We start from the raw sequence: 14625 nt of genomic DNA, 5'->3' as shown, positions 1-14625 counted from the left end.
TCGAAAATGTCATGATTTCTGGATGGATGCCCCTTCACATTTGCTTCCCTTCACACATGTCAGCGCCTTTGAGAGGAACACAAAGATCACTGAGCATTCAACGCATATCATTGTAGCAGATCAGAATACCACACATGATCATGGTTTTAACCCACAATTCAGCATACAGCCAGATCTGAGCTTGATAGTAAACACTGTCAATTACCTATAACAAGGTGAATAAACTTCAGTTTTTAGGCCATATTGTCAAGTAAAAAAATAGATTCATGTCTAAGCAGTGAAATGGGCCTCTGTGGCCACCCCTGAACTGAAGAAGAGTTTTTCAGCAATGACATTTAGCTTCGCCTTCTGAAGCAGCGGCCTACCTGTGTGGCTCAGCTGGTTTGATCCTGAAGCCCAGAAGCTCTGTGGGATGTTGGGCAGGAGGGAGAAGGAGCTTATAGCACATCTTTAAAATATCTCTGAACACAGGACAGATCTCACAGCACCATGCTATCTGTTCATCTTAGTGTGTGTGAGTGTGTGTGTGTGTGTGTGTGTGTGTGTGTGTGTGTGTGTGTGTGTGTGTGTGAGAGAGAGAGAGAGAGAGAGAAAGGGATTCATAACCTTAATCCAAGATGGGAAATGGATTTCATGTTTGTCATCGGTGATAGAATCGACATCTTTAATGCATACAGTAGATATTAAGCACTCCTATTTCAAAGAATAGAGGGCTTAGAGCAGAGCCAACCATATTGACAATGAGATAATGTTGTTGGCTTTATCATTTTTCTGTAAAGTGTATAAGTTGAAATAAGAGGGGGAAAAAAAATCAGCTTTTATTTGTTGACATTCAGTCAAACAGATAGCAAAGTATCCCCTAGAGTAGCTGAGTATTTCTTCCTTTGGAATATCTTAAATAAAACAAAGACTTGATGTCACAGTGAGAAATTGTTCTTAAATCAACTGGAAACCAGGTGGTCTTATACTGTCACATAACTGATGCTTTGAGTTTTGTGCCTGAGATGATGTCTTTCTAATGTCTGTTGCTTTCACAATAATAACAAACCGGCAGCTAAATATGAAATGCAGACATTTTCAAACCAAATTAATATCTGACAGAAGTAAACTAAATTTTGCTTGAAGAATTTTGGAACAAAACTGAACAACTGTTTGACTATCCTAATCAGACAAGAAGAAAAAGCAAATTACAAATTACTGGCACTCTGATACTGTATAGGCTGCCAATTGTTTTGGTTGCTGTGAATGTTGGATTATGCATTTTTACAAATCTGTCGTTATTATGACACAGAATGTTTTTAGGGAGTCAACATTTGTTTTAGTTGCTGCATGCCAAAAAAATAATCATTATTTCATCCTGATTCTCAAAGGAAATGTTGCTGTGATATTACTGTTCAGTACAGTAGCAGATACCAGTGAATCTGAACAAGTTCATGATTCTGCTTTTCTGATAAACCGATGAAGAAGAAACCTTGTAACTATGACAGAAGACGGTGACTTGCCTTGTGTGAGCAGTCCAGGCTGCTGCTGGTGATGGGATGATGTGGGGGAGGTTTTCTTACCGCTTTTGGCACCTTAACACCAATCAATCATCGTTTGGATGCAACAGCCGATCGGAGAATTGTTGCTGACCATGAGCTCGCCTTTATGGCCACAATTTACCCTCTTCTAAAGGCTACTACCAGCATGATAATGCACCAAATCACAAAGCAAAAGTCGTCTCAAACTGGTTTCATGAACATGACAGTTCAGTGTACTTCAGTGACCTCCCCAGTCACCACATCTGAATCCAGTAGAACACCTTTGGGATGCGGTAGAACGGGAGATTGGCAGCATGAATGTGCAGCTGACAGCTCTGCAGAAAGGATGTTATGTCACATGGAGCAGAATCTCAAAGGAATGCTTCCAATGTCTTGTGGAATCAATGCCACGATGAAGTGGGGCTGTTTTGAGAGCAAAGGGAGGCTCTACCCGGTGTTAGTATGGTGTGCCTGATAAAGTGCTCAGTGAGTGTAAAGTGCATTCACCTGGCCGGCACCTGGCTGTGGTCTTAATGTCACAGCCCCTCTGTGACTGCTAGATTTCCCCAGTGTTTCCTGTGTTTGTTTTCCCTGTCTGTCTTTCCCTGTGTCTCCTCCTCTTTGTGTGAGTGTATGTGTGTGCTTCTCAGCAGGGGTGTGGCACAGCACCGACTACCTGGCTCACCTGTTACTCATCACTCATCCAGCTCTGTATAAGAACCCCGGCTCTTCACTCACTCGTCGCCCAATTGTTCTGCACTCGATGTCGTAACGCTCCAGGCCACCGGTTGCTCTAGTGAAAGAAACCTTATTTGATCACTTGTCTTGTTGTTTCTCCTCACTTCAGTTACTGCCAGAGCCAGTGCTGTGCCTGCTCCTGCTGAAGATCCACTGCCATTACCCGCCACTATACCCACCTGCCATCTCCACGCCAAATACTCACCTGCATGCACCGGCTTTCCAACTCTGGACGCCACCAGCCTCCACCCTCCACCTGTATCTCTTTCCCTCCTGCACTCCCCACTAAAACTCTCCCTTTGCATTTTCTGAGTTTGGCTTATGCCAATAAATCATTTTTAGTACATCCATCCATTTGTGTCTGTATCTGAATCAGCCCTGGGATCCAAACTGAATTTAATACCAAATTGTGACACTTAAAGCCTTGCTCTGATCAGTGACTGCATATGGATAGGTTAGTGGTGGTAAACTTTTTTTCTCAGTAACTGGACACTTGAGAAAATAACATATTTCCAATACATTTGATTGCAAAGACAGGACTCAGGGTTTCGTCTCCATGTCGCTGTAGGTAGTGCCATTGAAATCTTACTATCTGAGCAACACGATCTATCAAGTCATTTTCAATTAGGACCGTGGCGGATAGATAGGTTTTGACTCAGAAGTCTCAGAAGCAACAAGGTGACAAGATGACTGTAGTAAGTGACATTGATGCAGGCTCTGTGTGACTGAGCAGACCAGCTAAACTCTTTACTGGTCTCATCCACTGTGACTGATGATTGTTTGACTTGTTCATTATCTTCTGGAAGGTCCACTGGCAGTGAAAGCAATTCAGGTGATCGGTGAGTTTGTTTCCAAGTGTGCACTCAATTCAACCCTGAATGCTGCGCACATGCTCTCGTGGGCATCACAGGTCATACGGGGTCCTGTGTGGGAACATCACGGCCATTCATTTTACAGCAATCTGGTCCAGAGTGAACCGGAGTGCAACAAAATGTGTACTGACTCCTCTGTAATCAGGTACAGGATGTCTGCTGTCAGAACATGGGGCTGAGCAGCAAAGTGCTGTCAGATGTAATAATGTTACCCATCGTCAGTCTGCAAACTTTATGAAAGATAATCACCCTAACTCTCCACTTTGCTACATGGGGAATGAAAAGGTCACAGGTCACTCTTTCTAGATGAGGGGGGGAGACTCAGACTCAGTGCTACTGAAATAAGGAGCAGCCTGGATTTACAACCTCAGGACCCTCACTCCTGTCATTCTCAATGAACGATACTATCTGATGTCAGGCCTTGTCTGTTATTGCAAGTTACATAACAGTAAGCCTACTATAGTGTTACACACTAGAGATGGTTTGCAGTATGTGACTTGGTATGAATGTGAAACCTTACAGTATGTTACACTCCACTGAAAGCACTGAGTCAGTTTTTGTATAATATACAGTGATGGGAAAAGCATTGAGATATTCTACTTAAAATTCACTTATGAAAGCTTTGCTGAACAACAGCTGCTGTGGCTGCAACTTACAATTATGGGACAATGCAAAATGCTAAAACAAAGTATAGGAGTAGCAGGAGGGTCACAAAGTCAATTTCGCAATACCGTAGTTTGCTGAAATGTATGTAATGAAACGTTAGCTGCTGGTCATAGTAAGACTATAGCAACAAAACATCTGGATGTTGCTATTAATCCACCACTTAGTTTAGTTTAATTCTTCTTTTAACACAAGATATTTTATTCTCATGTGCATGTGAGCATTCATTTTACAGCTGGAACTTTGCCAACATGAGATCCCTGTATCAGTCATGTTTCTGTCTGTCTCAATAGCTGTCCACCTTCAGTAAATAAAACACCCTTCCCTCTGTTTTGACAACCTGAGCGTATTTAGTCGGAGCTGCAGGTTAGAACCAGTGAAACATAAGACAGAAGTGTATACTCACTGTGAGAAGCATCATCTGCAGTCTGATTTATCTCCTTCAACCTACTCATACTCCTACTCTGAAGGGATTGGAGAATTTAACAATTTAACGTTGAATTACAGAGAGAATCAGCCTCATTCATGATGGTTTAGTGAGTCAGATGTTGGTCTATGTCGTAGACCTCTGCTGTATAAAAATCCTGAAAGCAAATACTAACCTCTTCAGTGTGAAGATCTCTGACACTTCTCTGGCAGCAAACTTTAATTTTTATACTACAAACTGCACTTAGTTTTCAAGAACATTTACCAGTGACAGAGAGATACTACTAGCTTGGACAAGGTCTCGAGTCTATCAGTGATGAAAACACTTAAACCTGTGTATCAGAACATTCCTTTTTCTTCTCTCCGCTCCCATTAATCGTCTCACAACCCCTCAGATCTAGTGTCCATGTAGTAGTTCAAACTAGCTCCACCTCCAGCAGCTGCAGTAACATCACACACAGATGCTAGAGTATTAATCATCTAAGGATGTCATATATAATAATATATCAGTAAGAGGGACCAAACCAGTACTTTTACTTTAATACTTTAACTACGTTTTACTGCTAATGCTTCGCTGGGACTTTTATTTGTTTTGTTTTTTTACATTGCTCTGCTGGTTTCAGTTCATCTACAGTACTATAATGAGATTTTTGAATGATTAAATCAAATACCCGATCCTTGAAATGAGAGATAAGGTTTGAAAGGTTCAGTCAATTGGTTTTGGTGTACAGACACAGCAAAATCCATTTGTAAAATACCTTTTAACTCTGCAAATCTAAATCCAATTCTTACTAATATCACAGATACAATGATGTACTCTCTGCTATACACTGTACTGCACTACACATTAAACTATAAATCCTTTTAATGGTGTTGAATTATATGATTTTGTACTATATAACACTCATATAAGATTAATGTGATGACACTGATTAATTTCATTAATTTGTTACTGGTCAGTGTATTGATTTACTCTCTTCATTAGCGCAGTCTGTATTTCGCCCAAAGGAGCCTTAAAATTGCATGGGATGTGTTTTCTGAAGCTGTGTCCTTGTACAATAGGCTAATTACCATTTTTACTCTATTAACATAAATGTTTTATAAAATTGAATTCATAACACAAATTTAAACAAGTGCGCTGCAAGTTTAACCTCAAATTCTCAGACTTTAGTCCTTGAGTTAGTTAACCCGCCATGTTCGATTCGACTTCCACTCGTATTCTCTTCATGTCCACATGCCACACCTCCAAATTTCTTTGGTCAATCTTTCCATACTTGAGCACCATCAGCCTCCAGGCAAGGAGCCCTGGATCACTTAATCAACCTCAACACTCGTGGCTCATCCCAAACCTACCAACTCTATATTTGCTCCAACCTTAATTTTTTTGAAATGGTCTCAGTCATCAGTGTTTGCTAAGGAAGGTTTTCAGGGAGTCAGTTGAGCCCAGGAGTTTGCATGAGTCCTCGCACCCCTAAATACCATGTTGTAAGTAAAAAATAGTCCTAGTATTTAATTGCTTGTGAATTTGAACTTCCAAAGGCCTCTGAATGTTTCTAAAGAGTAAGTCCCAAAGGAGTAGAGTTTTTTTTTTTTTTTTTTTTTAGTCAGTTTAAAGGGGGTGGGAGAGTTTGTAAGACTGTTTCCATTAACTGTCAGCAGAAAAGACATTCTCTTGGTCTGTAACCAGACACCTTGTCAGTTGTCTTTATCCTTTATTCAAGGACGTCTGTGTGTGTGTGTGTGTGTGTGTGTGTGTGTGGTGTGTGTGTGTGTGTGTATGTGTGCTTGCATGTGTCTAAGTAGTTCGTGGACCGCCTCCCTCTGGGTTATCTTGTCTTGCCTCTCAACATGTCACATCCCACCACAGCTCAGTTCTTGGAGAGGCAGGGGTGAGTGTGTGTGTGTGTGTGTGTGTGTGCGTGTGTGTGTGTGTGTGTGTGTGTATGTGTGTGCATGTGTGTGTGTATGTGTGTGTGTGTGTGTGTGTGTGTGTGTGTGTATGTGTGTGTGTATGTGTGTGTGTGTGTGTGTGTGTGTGTGTGTGTGTGTATGTGCGTGTGTGTGATACTGGAATCTCAATCTCATTATGTACATTTGTCAGAAATTACATTTGACATTCAAATCCCAGCCTATAACATTCAAATGAAGAATTAGAAACATACAGTATGTCCTACACTAAAGCTCCATGCTGTCGCTGTGTCTACACAGCAACAACAAGCTGAACACAGAGGTTTAAAGTGTTCTCCTCTCTGTGGACAGTAACAGTAGCTGCTGTTCCTTCACCCACTGTGAGAGCAAAAAATACCTGAAACGAGGTCAGGACACTGTGTTAGGTCCACATATAACTACTAACACATGTATCTTCAGATACACAATTTCACACCTCCTACACCTCTGCCATGGATCAACAGACTGTGTTGTTAGACTATTGCCCTAAAACTGCAGGAGTCCTTGAAGAGTTGTATTCGGTCCCCTTGACATTACATACGACTATTTAACGAGCCATTGTCCTTGGATTCGTCTCCAGGTGTCACAGCTCGCTTCAACACATGAATAAATAAGGCATGGAAACTGCTTCAGGGGAGTAGACAATGACAGGAAAATATAGAGGTAGCACTTGAACCAAATGGACTTTTTTCATGAATAATAATATGTCTTCGTGTATAATTTAGGGTATACAGGCAAAGACAAATCTCCCATCAAACATGGAAACCTTCTTCACCTCTGGTGGTAATGAAGGGTTTCAACAGCTTCAGGGGAAGCTAATCCAGTGTTAGGGTCCGTCTGAAAACTCACTTTATCATCAGATGGACTTGCACAAATGAAACTAATCTGAATAAATATATATTCTATTCCAAACATTAACGATACATGCAATGCAAACGAGTATATTACTATGGCAAAAAAAAAGAAAGATATGGTGTATGTAAATGTTCCACAGGTTGAAATGTGGACAGGCAGCGCCAGCCAAATATAATCATGTAACCTTTAGGTAGAATATCTGTGTGATTCCCTCCTTAGTTTTACATTGGTTGACAGCCAATCTCCACTCCTCAGTCTCACTACACTTAATAATATTGGATTCCTTGCCTCCCTCCTCCTTCCTCCTGACCTTTCCCTGTGATTACATCAGTGGTCTGACATTTCCTTGCCTACCCTCTGTGTTCATTACAGGCCTTGCGGGAGCAAACAACAAGGACGGGGAGTTCAGAGGCCAAAGCAGGCGGTTGGCCTGTGTTCAAACGGTGGCAGCATTGGTGAAGGAAAGGGGAGCGTCCGTTTGGCTGCCTGGGTCTGAGAAACTCTACTGGTGTCCATGTCCTCAGTGGATGGGACAACACAGGATGACAGCAAGACGGAGAAAAAAGATTGTATTAGAAAACAGCATGTCCAGATGTCAGGTTGATGTGTCAAAGTGATTCAGGTCAATATCAAGGTTTACAGAGGTTTATTTATAAATCTATACATTTCTGCATCCGGGATAGGAGATCCACCATGTGTGCCACTACGGGGTTTTTGGTTGATTCAGGTGCATGAAAATACAGATTCAGCTTGAAATGAGTCTCTTCTAGTGCACTGGCTCAGTTTGGAACTGACTGTGTTAGCACTGACAAACAGGACAGTTTCAACCCAACAAGCCATGACAAATTAATCTTTTTCATTAACAGAGTTCAACGTTTTCCAGCCACAGTGAAATGATAGTTTGAGTGTTTTACATCACTGTGTCACACAGATGAATGTACTAACAATTTAATTAAAAAACATATGCATACTGGCTTTGAAAAATTGTTAGTGTTACAACATCTCTGATCTTCACCGGAGGCATTTTATTCATTGCCTAACTCACACTCAGCTAGTGTGACTGATAGATTTCAGGTGGTTACCTGAAATGATTTAGTGTCTGCAGAAGAGGTCTGTTTGCTAAAGAGGAAAGTGGGGCCCTTTTGAGTAGGATCTTTTTTATTACTCATCTGGGAATGGCTCCACACCACTTGTGCTGGAACTCCTTCAGTAAGGTGTTGTTTTCAGCAGTGAATCTGTGAACTACAGAACAGGAAACACCACTCCACTCGAAGTCACTCTCATATACCATCCAAAAAATCACATTAAGGTGTTGAAAATTTGAATCAGGAGGTGGTGCTGGGAACGAGGTAATGATATAACACCCAGATGATAGGTTTTTTAATATGTTACAAGAAGGGCAGGCTGCTTTCCAGCTGAATTGCAAATGTATTTTTGATGACACACTTGTCTCGTGATTCGCTTCTAAAAGCCATTTTACTGATCCCGGCTCTCTGTTAAATTTAGAGAGAACCATACATGTGCATATGCCCTTAGAGCCCCAAATATTTATATATAGTATATGTTATCTAAAGCAGGACTCGTCTTAACACATCACTTGGCCATGTGACCTTACTGGTGATCTTAAGGGAAAAATTCTTCAGTAAAGGTGAAGATGCCACACGATTAAATCTGACCACATTGGCATAAAGATATAATCTGTGATCTATTATATTTCTTAACAAGGAAATTAAACAAAAAGCAGAGTAAAATTTATTGCTGAGTGGAAGTATAGCATGCAACATTAGGAGGATGTCTATGGATGTTCTTGTCATGCTGTAGGCAGTATCAGAAATCATAATTGTATATCTGTTTAATACCAAAACATTAATTTGGTATTAATTGCAACTTTTAAATAAGAGTAAACTGATGATTGGACTCAAATGTGCAGCTAAAAATGTAAATGAAAAGGTAAGTATTTTATTCACAGTGTCCTCAAGTCGCTGACTTCACATGCACTTTGGATCCGTGGAAAAGAAAAACATCCCCCTGTTTACTTCTCATGCTTTGTGGTGTTGTGCAAAAGACTTGCTACCAAACCTACTGTACTAGAAGCCTGGCTTATATTTTATGCCCTATGAGGTGCTGATAAGAGTAAGAAATGGAAGAACTGATGGGATGTGAAGCATGTCTGCAGAGAAAAACATGAGCTCCAAAAATCACTCATATCCTCTCTCTCTTTCCCTCTATCTCTGTATCCCTCTCTCTCTCTCTCTCTCACACACACACACACACACACACACACACACACACACACACACACACACAAATTCAAAATGCATACGTCTGAGCATGGGCATACTATATTGCGAACATCACACTCTAAAGTGCCTGATTTGCCTCCAGTCTTCAGTGTCTTGGTGTCAAGGGTCATTCAGTCATCCTCTATGATAGACCAGAGAGAAATCATGCACAGCTGCCAGCTTATAATGAAAAGATTGGTAGGCTTAGTGATAAGGAGGAGACATACTGAAAGAGCCAAGAGCATAAAGCTACTTTACGTAAGAGCATAAGGTTAGTATTCATCATAAAATTTAATAAATGTAGAGGTGTTCCTGTGAGGAGACTAGTCGGATGATTTAATGCACACCATCTATTTGGAAGTACACGAAATACACAGTTGGCCCAAGAATTACAGGTCAGATCAGATGATGTGGTGCCATTTATGATGATGTCACCAAAGCAATATTAAAGTGTGTCTGTGTCATTGTTACATCAAGCACACACAAACGCATGTAGCTGATTTGTCTCTGTAACTTACTTACCTCTGTCATATTTGGCAGGTGTTTAATCTGCCTGTTAACTTTATTCTTTACTTTACCCGAGGTATTTCGTGATAAACTACATGGAAAGTTAAGGGGTCCCCACAGTTATTACTATTCATCTTGAAGTGACCATGACCATGAATGTCTCTACCAAATGCCATGGTAATATATCCACTAGATATCCACTGGAGCTGCTGATGTGACTAAAAAAAAAAGCAGCAGGTCTCAGAGAAAGTGCTGGATGCTTCTCATCCTGCACAAAAGTACATTAACTCACCCTGCTCATTGATGTAAGTCTGATGTACTGATTCAATAATTAGATTTTCTTAAATGCAGTGGCAGTGAGAGGAAATCTTTACAACATGTAGAACTCCTCTATGACGCACCTATTTATAAATTGTGCTCAGACGGTTCAAACAGGATGCAAAGTGCATCATTTGCACGGGTTATTAACCCCAAACAGCTAGTGTACGTATATTAGCTGTAAGCTAGCTAGCAACAGACGCACCGACCTCGGCTGTGGGATCTCTCCTGTGTGGTTCTGTTGAGCTCAACCTCTGACTGACTCACCAGAAACTCCAGTTATTACCCTCTAGTCTCTATCCTTTTTCCTCTTCGTCTACGTGCATTTGTGAAGCAGATTCACAAAGCCCTGGGATATGCACAAGTTTTCACTCAAGCTGAACATTTGCAACCCTGCCGTCACATCTTTGCCTCAGTTTGCTGTGCCTTTGAGGAATTTGTGTTTTTGTGTTTTATAATTTACTGAAAACGAAACAAATACAGTAGATCATTTGTTACATAAGGTAAGATATAATTTAATGTTCTGATTACCTTTGGACAGAAAAATATAGACACTGATGAGCCTGACACTACTCCTTCTCCATTGAAAGGCTATGTGTCAGGGTCTAAGCTTATATTCTACCATACAACAAAGACATAGGTGGACTTTCCAGTGCCTACAGGATTCTTTCTGTTGGGGATGTTGAAAGAGCCAACGCGCCTCACTGACTATAGCGAACACACCACATGAAAAGCCATTCATTTTCCAGCTGAGTGGTGCAGTTAGCCGTCTGACAGGCCAGTCATCCACATGGTTAGAGAGAAAGAGGCTGAGAGCTAGAGAGGCACACAGAGGTGTAGAGCCAGCAGGAGAAAGACAGAAAACTGAGTGGAGAGAGAGCAAGAGAGGAGAGACCTCAGCTGAAGGGTTAATGAAGTCCAGCAATCCTTGAGGGCATATTACTCATCTCTTAACGAGCTTGCTCGCCACCCCTCCATCACCATCCCCCCCTCTCCTGTTGACTCTCACTACCGCCATTCACAACTGATTACTGTTTCCGAGTTTACAGCCCCAGGTACCCAGTCTTTCTGCATTTTGTCAAACTCCACATACATAAGAAAAGTCTGGAAACTCATGCTGCCAGTGAGGATTCAGTAAAAGTACTGAGATTTGTGGTGAGAATGTGCAGAAAAGCTTAACATGACAGTCTTTCAAGGCTACATTTCCTTTATGTATAAAAGCTATAGATTAATTTTTAGTGGGAAGATGTATTACCATCACTCTGCTAAGCTGAATCTTGCCTGCTATGATTTTTGTTCCTTTATAGGTAAAGTAGACCCTATAAACTGAGCTGATTGTGTCTAACCCAATGGTAATGTACTGCACCTGTCTCTGAACCCCCTAATCAGTTTTGAAGCACAGTTAAAAAAAATATGTTAACACTGAGACAAAAACAAATACATCTACATTTAATATTTAAAATTTCATGTTAAATACTCTGCTAATAATTGTAATGGTGACAGTTATACTGAGTAATTTTGTCACTAAATGGAGCTAAGGGCTGGGGCGACAGATAACATATCAAGCGCTCCCTTTACAGTGGGCGGGCTGTTTAAACTCTCAGTAAACCTGCGCTGCCTTGTGTCTTACCTGCTGTTTCCCACCCAGTATCTCATGAACTAGCTCTCCTGCTCCCAACACTGTGTAGCGTCAGGTGGCTGTGTGGTGGAAATAACTTTGTTTTCCTGCGGCTCCCCTGCTCCTCTATTTGTGGGCTTCAAAACCGGAAGCTGGAGTTTTCTGTTTCCCAAAGGATTTACTCACCTGTGAGATGCCGGGAACCACCGCTGCATTTCAACAAAGTGAGTATCTGCTGCTTGTGCTAACATGCATATAGTGAGTATCTTAGCTCTGTTAAGTCATGTCTGTGTGCTGTGTTTAAGTCCAGCAGCTATACATTAAGCCAAGCTGTTGTACGTGGCTGCTAATTGTTGTGCTTGGCTCTTTTCTGTCTTGCACTCCTTTATAGATGGCATGTGCAATAATGTAGCTACTTTCATGCTTAGTATTATGAGTTTTATTGGTTTTAGGTTGTTCCACTATTTTATTCACTCATTGCAAGCAGGTCTCTAGTGGGTAATAAAGCATGAGTATTGTCCTACACTCAGCCCATTCACATAACAGACCAAGCAGATATTTTGACATATAGTACGAAAAGCACAGGTGGGATTCATTTTTACAAACGATGCCTCATTGCCATTAGGTTTCCTATGAAGTACATTAATGTTAATTAAATACACTTGTGCTTTTCATTTTCTTGCTATGACATGTCAGGATGTCTGCTCCTATAAAACTGACTCAACATTGCTTTAGCCACCCATAGGACATGTAGTCATATTCCCATTTTCCCCACAGATTTCATGTATGGCCAAGCAGTAGAGAAATATTTCATTCAAAATCAATGGATTTTTGTGAAGGCTTGCTTTATGTACCTATATATCCATGAGCTCTATTTTTATGTTGTAAAGTTACACTGTGTTGATCTTTACCTTAAAATCACAGCCTGTGCTGATGGTCATCTGCCTTATAACATTTTGATTGTCTGCTCCAAGCCAGAATTTTGGGGATTTTAATATGCTTAATAGCTAAAGTGAGTCTGAATCTGCTGCTGCGGATTATCTGTATTGTATTGTGTTTTATTTCTCATCTCAGTTGACTATAGACAATATATTTCCCACAATGGATGGAGGTGCTGCATCTGGAAATGGCCACATGGTGGCAGGGGCCTGGCCCTGACAATAGCATATTCTACAAAATGGTTGGCATCGCGCTCTGTATCTAATGTGATTTTGAAGAGGGAAGTTAATTGCTGCCATTCCCCAAACTCCACCATGCTGTGCTTGGTGCTTGCTGGTGAGGTCAGAGCCAAGACACCAAATTAAATCTCTGCACATATTCTAGATTCATATAATAAGTCTATGAGTTGGTTTACTGAAATGCACAGCTAAGTGAAAGACACATATTCCAAACATGCACACACACCAATGTCTTTTACTAATAGATGTTTGAAACTGATACATTGTGTTTATGATAAAATTCTGCTGACTGCTTTGTACAGTGCGGTCTCCTAGCAGAGGTCGTCCTCGTCACATGTACAGTAAGATTATTTGCTGTTGAAATTATTGCTATTGAGTGCTGACAAAATGCTCTTGCTGACACAAGTTGATTTGTGTCCTCCACCACTTTATCACCCAAACAACAATGTTGCGTCTTTAGAGCATATGTTTTTGCTTTTGTAGGTTGCTAGAAATTTCAAAAGAGCATATGCATTTTAGGCAACATACAAAGTCATAAGCAACTAGGTCTGTTTCTAGGATAAAGTCATTGTTGTTTTTGTTTGCTGAAGTGCAATGAGGGCTGCCATATTTGCCATTCTCGAAATAAGTAGACAGCTTTTTCTGTCCAAAAATAAATGATTAGCCTTGCTATTATTGCCTTTCTTTCTAAAAAGGCCTATTCACTTTCTACAAAGATCCACTAGAATTTACTTTTGGTAAACAAGACAAATCCACAGCATCAAGTAGGTGGGAAGGGAAACTCTTTTTAAGTTGCATCACTTTGTAGTTCAGGCTTTCAAGCCAGATGCATTTTTAGATAGCTTGCCTTGTATTGCTTTAGATAAAAGAAAGGGACAGAAACAAACATGCATATTGGGGCATGAATTGAGGCAACAAACAGGTGTTCCTCAGTGTGGAATCAAGATTATTCCTTTGTTGCTATAGCTGTGCACTGCACAAAGTAAACTTCAGAAACAGTGTTTAATCAACAGAGAAATGCAAAATTCCACCTGAAATTTACAAATATTTTCACTCACAAATAAAGGGAATTTTTGAGTTTGTCACACTGGGAAACCCTTCTCTCATTTACCTTTTACTTCTTATAAGCATATAAAAAAGAAAACAAGAACACAACCAATTACATGCAGTTTATTTGTCCATGGGCTGTATATGTTAATGCACCACAACTCCTCTAATGTACATCAAATAGATAGAGTTGAAAGAGCTTAGTGGATTTGTTGTGGTGTATGCTGTCTAGGTGGTGCAGAAACCCAAGGGTCCTGGCCTTGTTCTGATTTGATTAGAGCGTAATTTTTCTCCTTCACTCTTTCACAGCTTTCCATAAAGTGCTTCAGTAGGAAAGGCTTATTCGTTGTGTATGTTACTCAGCTACACTCAAAATGGATTTTTTTGGATAATATTGAATACATCATATTTTTCAGGTAGTTTTGCCCTGTGACACATACTTAGCTTTAGCTTTTGTTAAGAAATGGTGTTTTCATCCTTTCCCCTGAAAATGTGTTTTAATGCTGTTTATGCTTTTCTCCTTTCATAATTCTTCCTTGATGTTAGCTCGGTGTTGGTTCATGATACATAATTGCGCTGCCATTTTTGCCAGAACTCTTTCTCAAGAGATTTTGGTCTCAAGAGACCATCCTTGTTGGAGATAGCATTAGTAGC

The 14625-nt window shown here is 40.5% G+C and overlaps 1 protein-coding gene across 2 annotated transcripts in view; it reads left to right on the top strand.

Moving 5' to 3' along the window:
* Positions 1–11820: 11820 nt before the first annotated feature.
* Positions 11821–14625, top strand: part of sphkap (SPHK1 interactor, AKAP domain containing) — a 126763-nt gene continuing 123958 nt past the window's right edge. Inside the window, exon 1 of one of the 2 annotated variants that reach the window (XM_056374071.1) lies at positions 11821–11970. The gene's annotated coding sequence lies outside the window, so the exon portion shown is untranslated. The remainder of the gene's footprint in view (positions 11971–14625) is intronic. The other variant, XM_056374073.1, reaches the window with a different exon arrangement.

The sequence above is a fragment of the Seriola aureovittata genome, chromosome 4 (genome assembly GCF_021018895.1).
Source record: "Seriola aureovittata isolate HTS-2021-v1 ecotype China chromosome 4, ASM2101889v1, whole genome shotgun sequence".
NCBI lineage: Eukaryota > Metazoa > Chordata > Actinopteri > Carangiformes > Carangidae > Seriola > Seriola aureovittata.
Note: the sequence above shows the minus strand (reverse complement) of the source record. Positions and strands in the feature narration are given on the sequence as shown.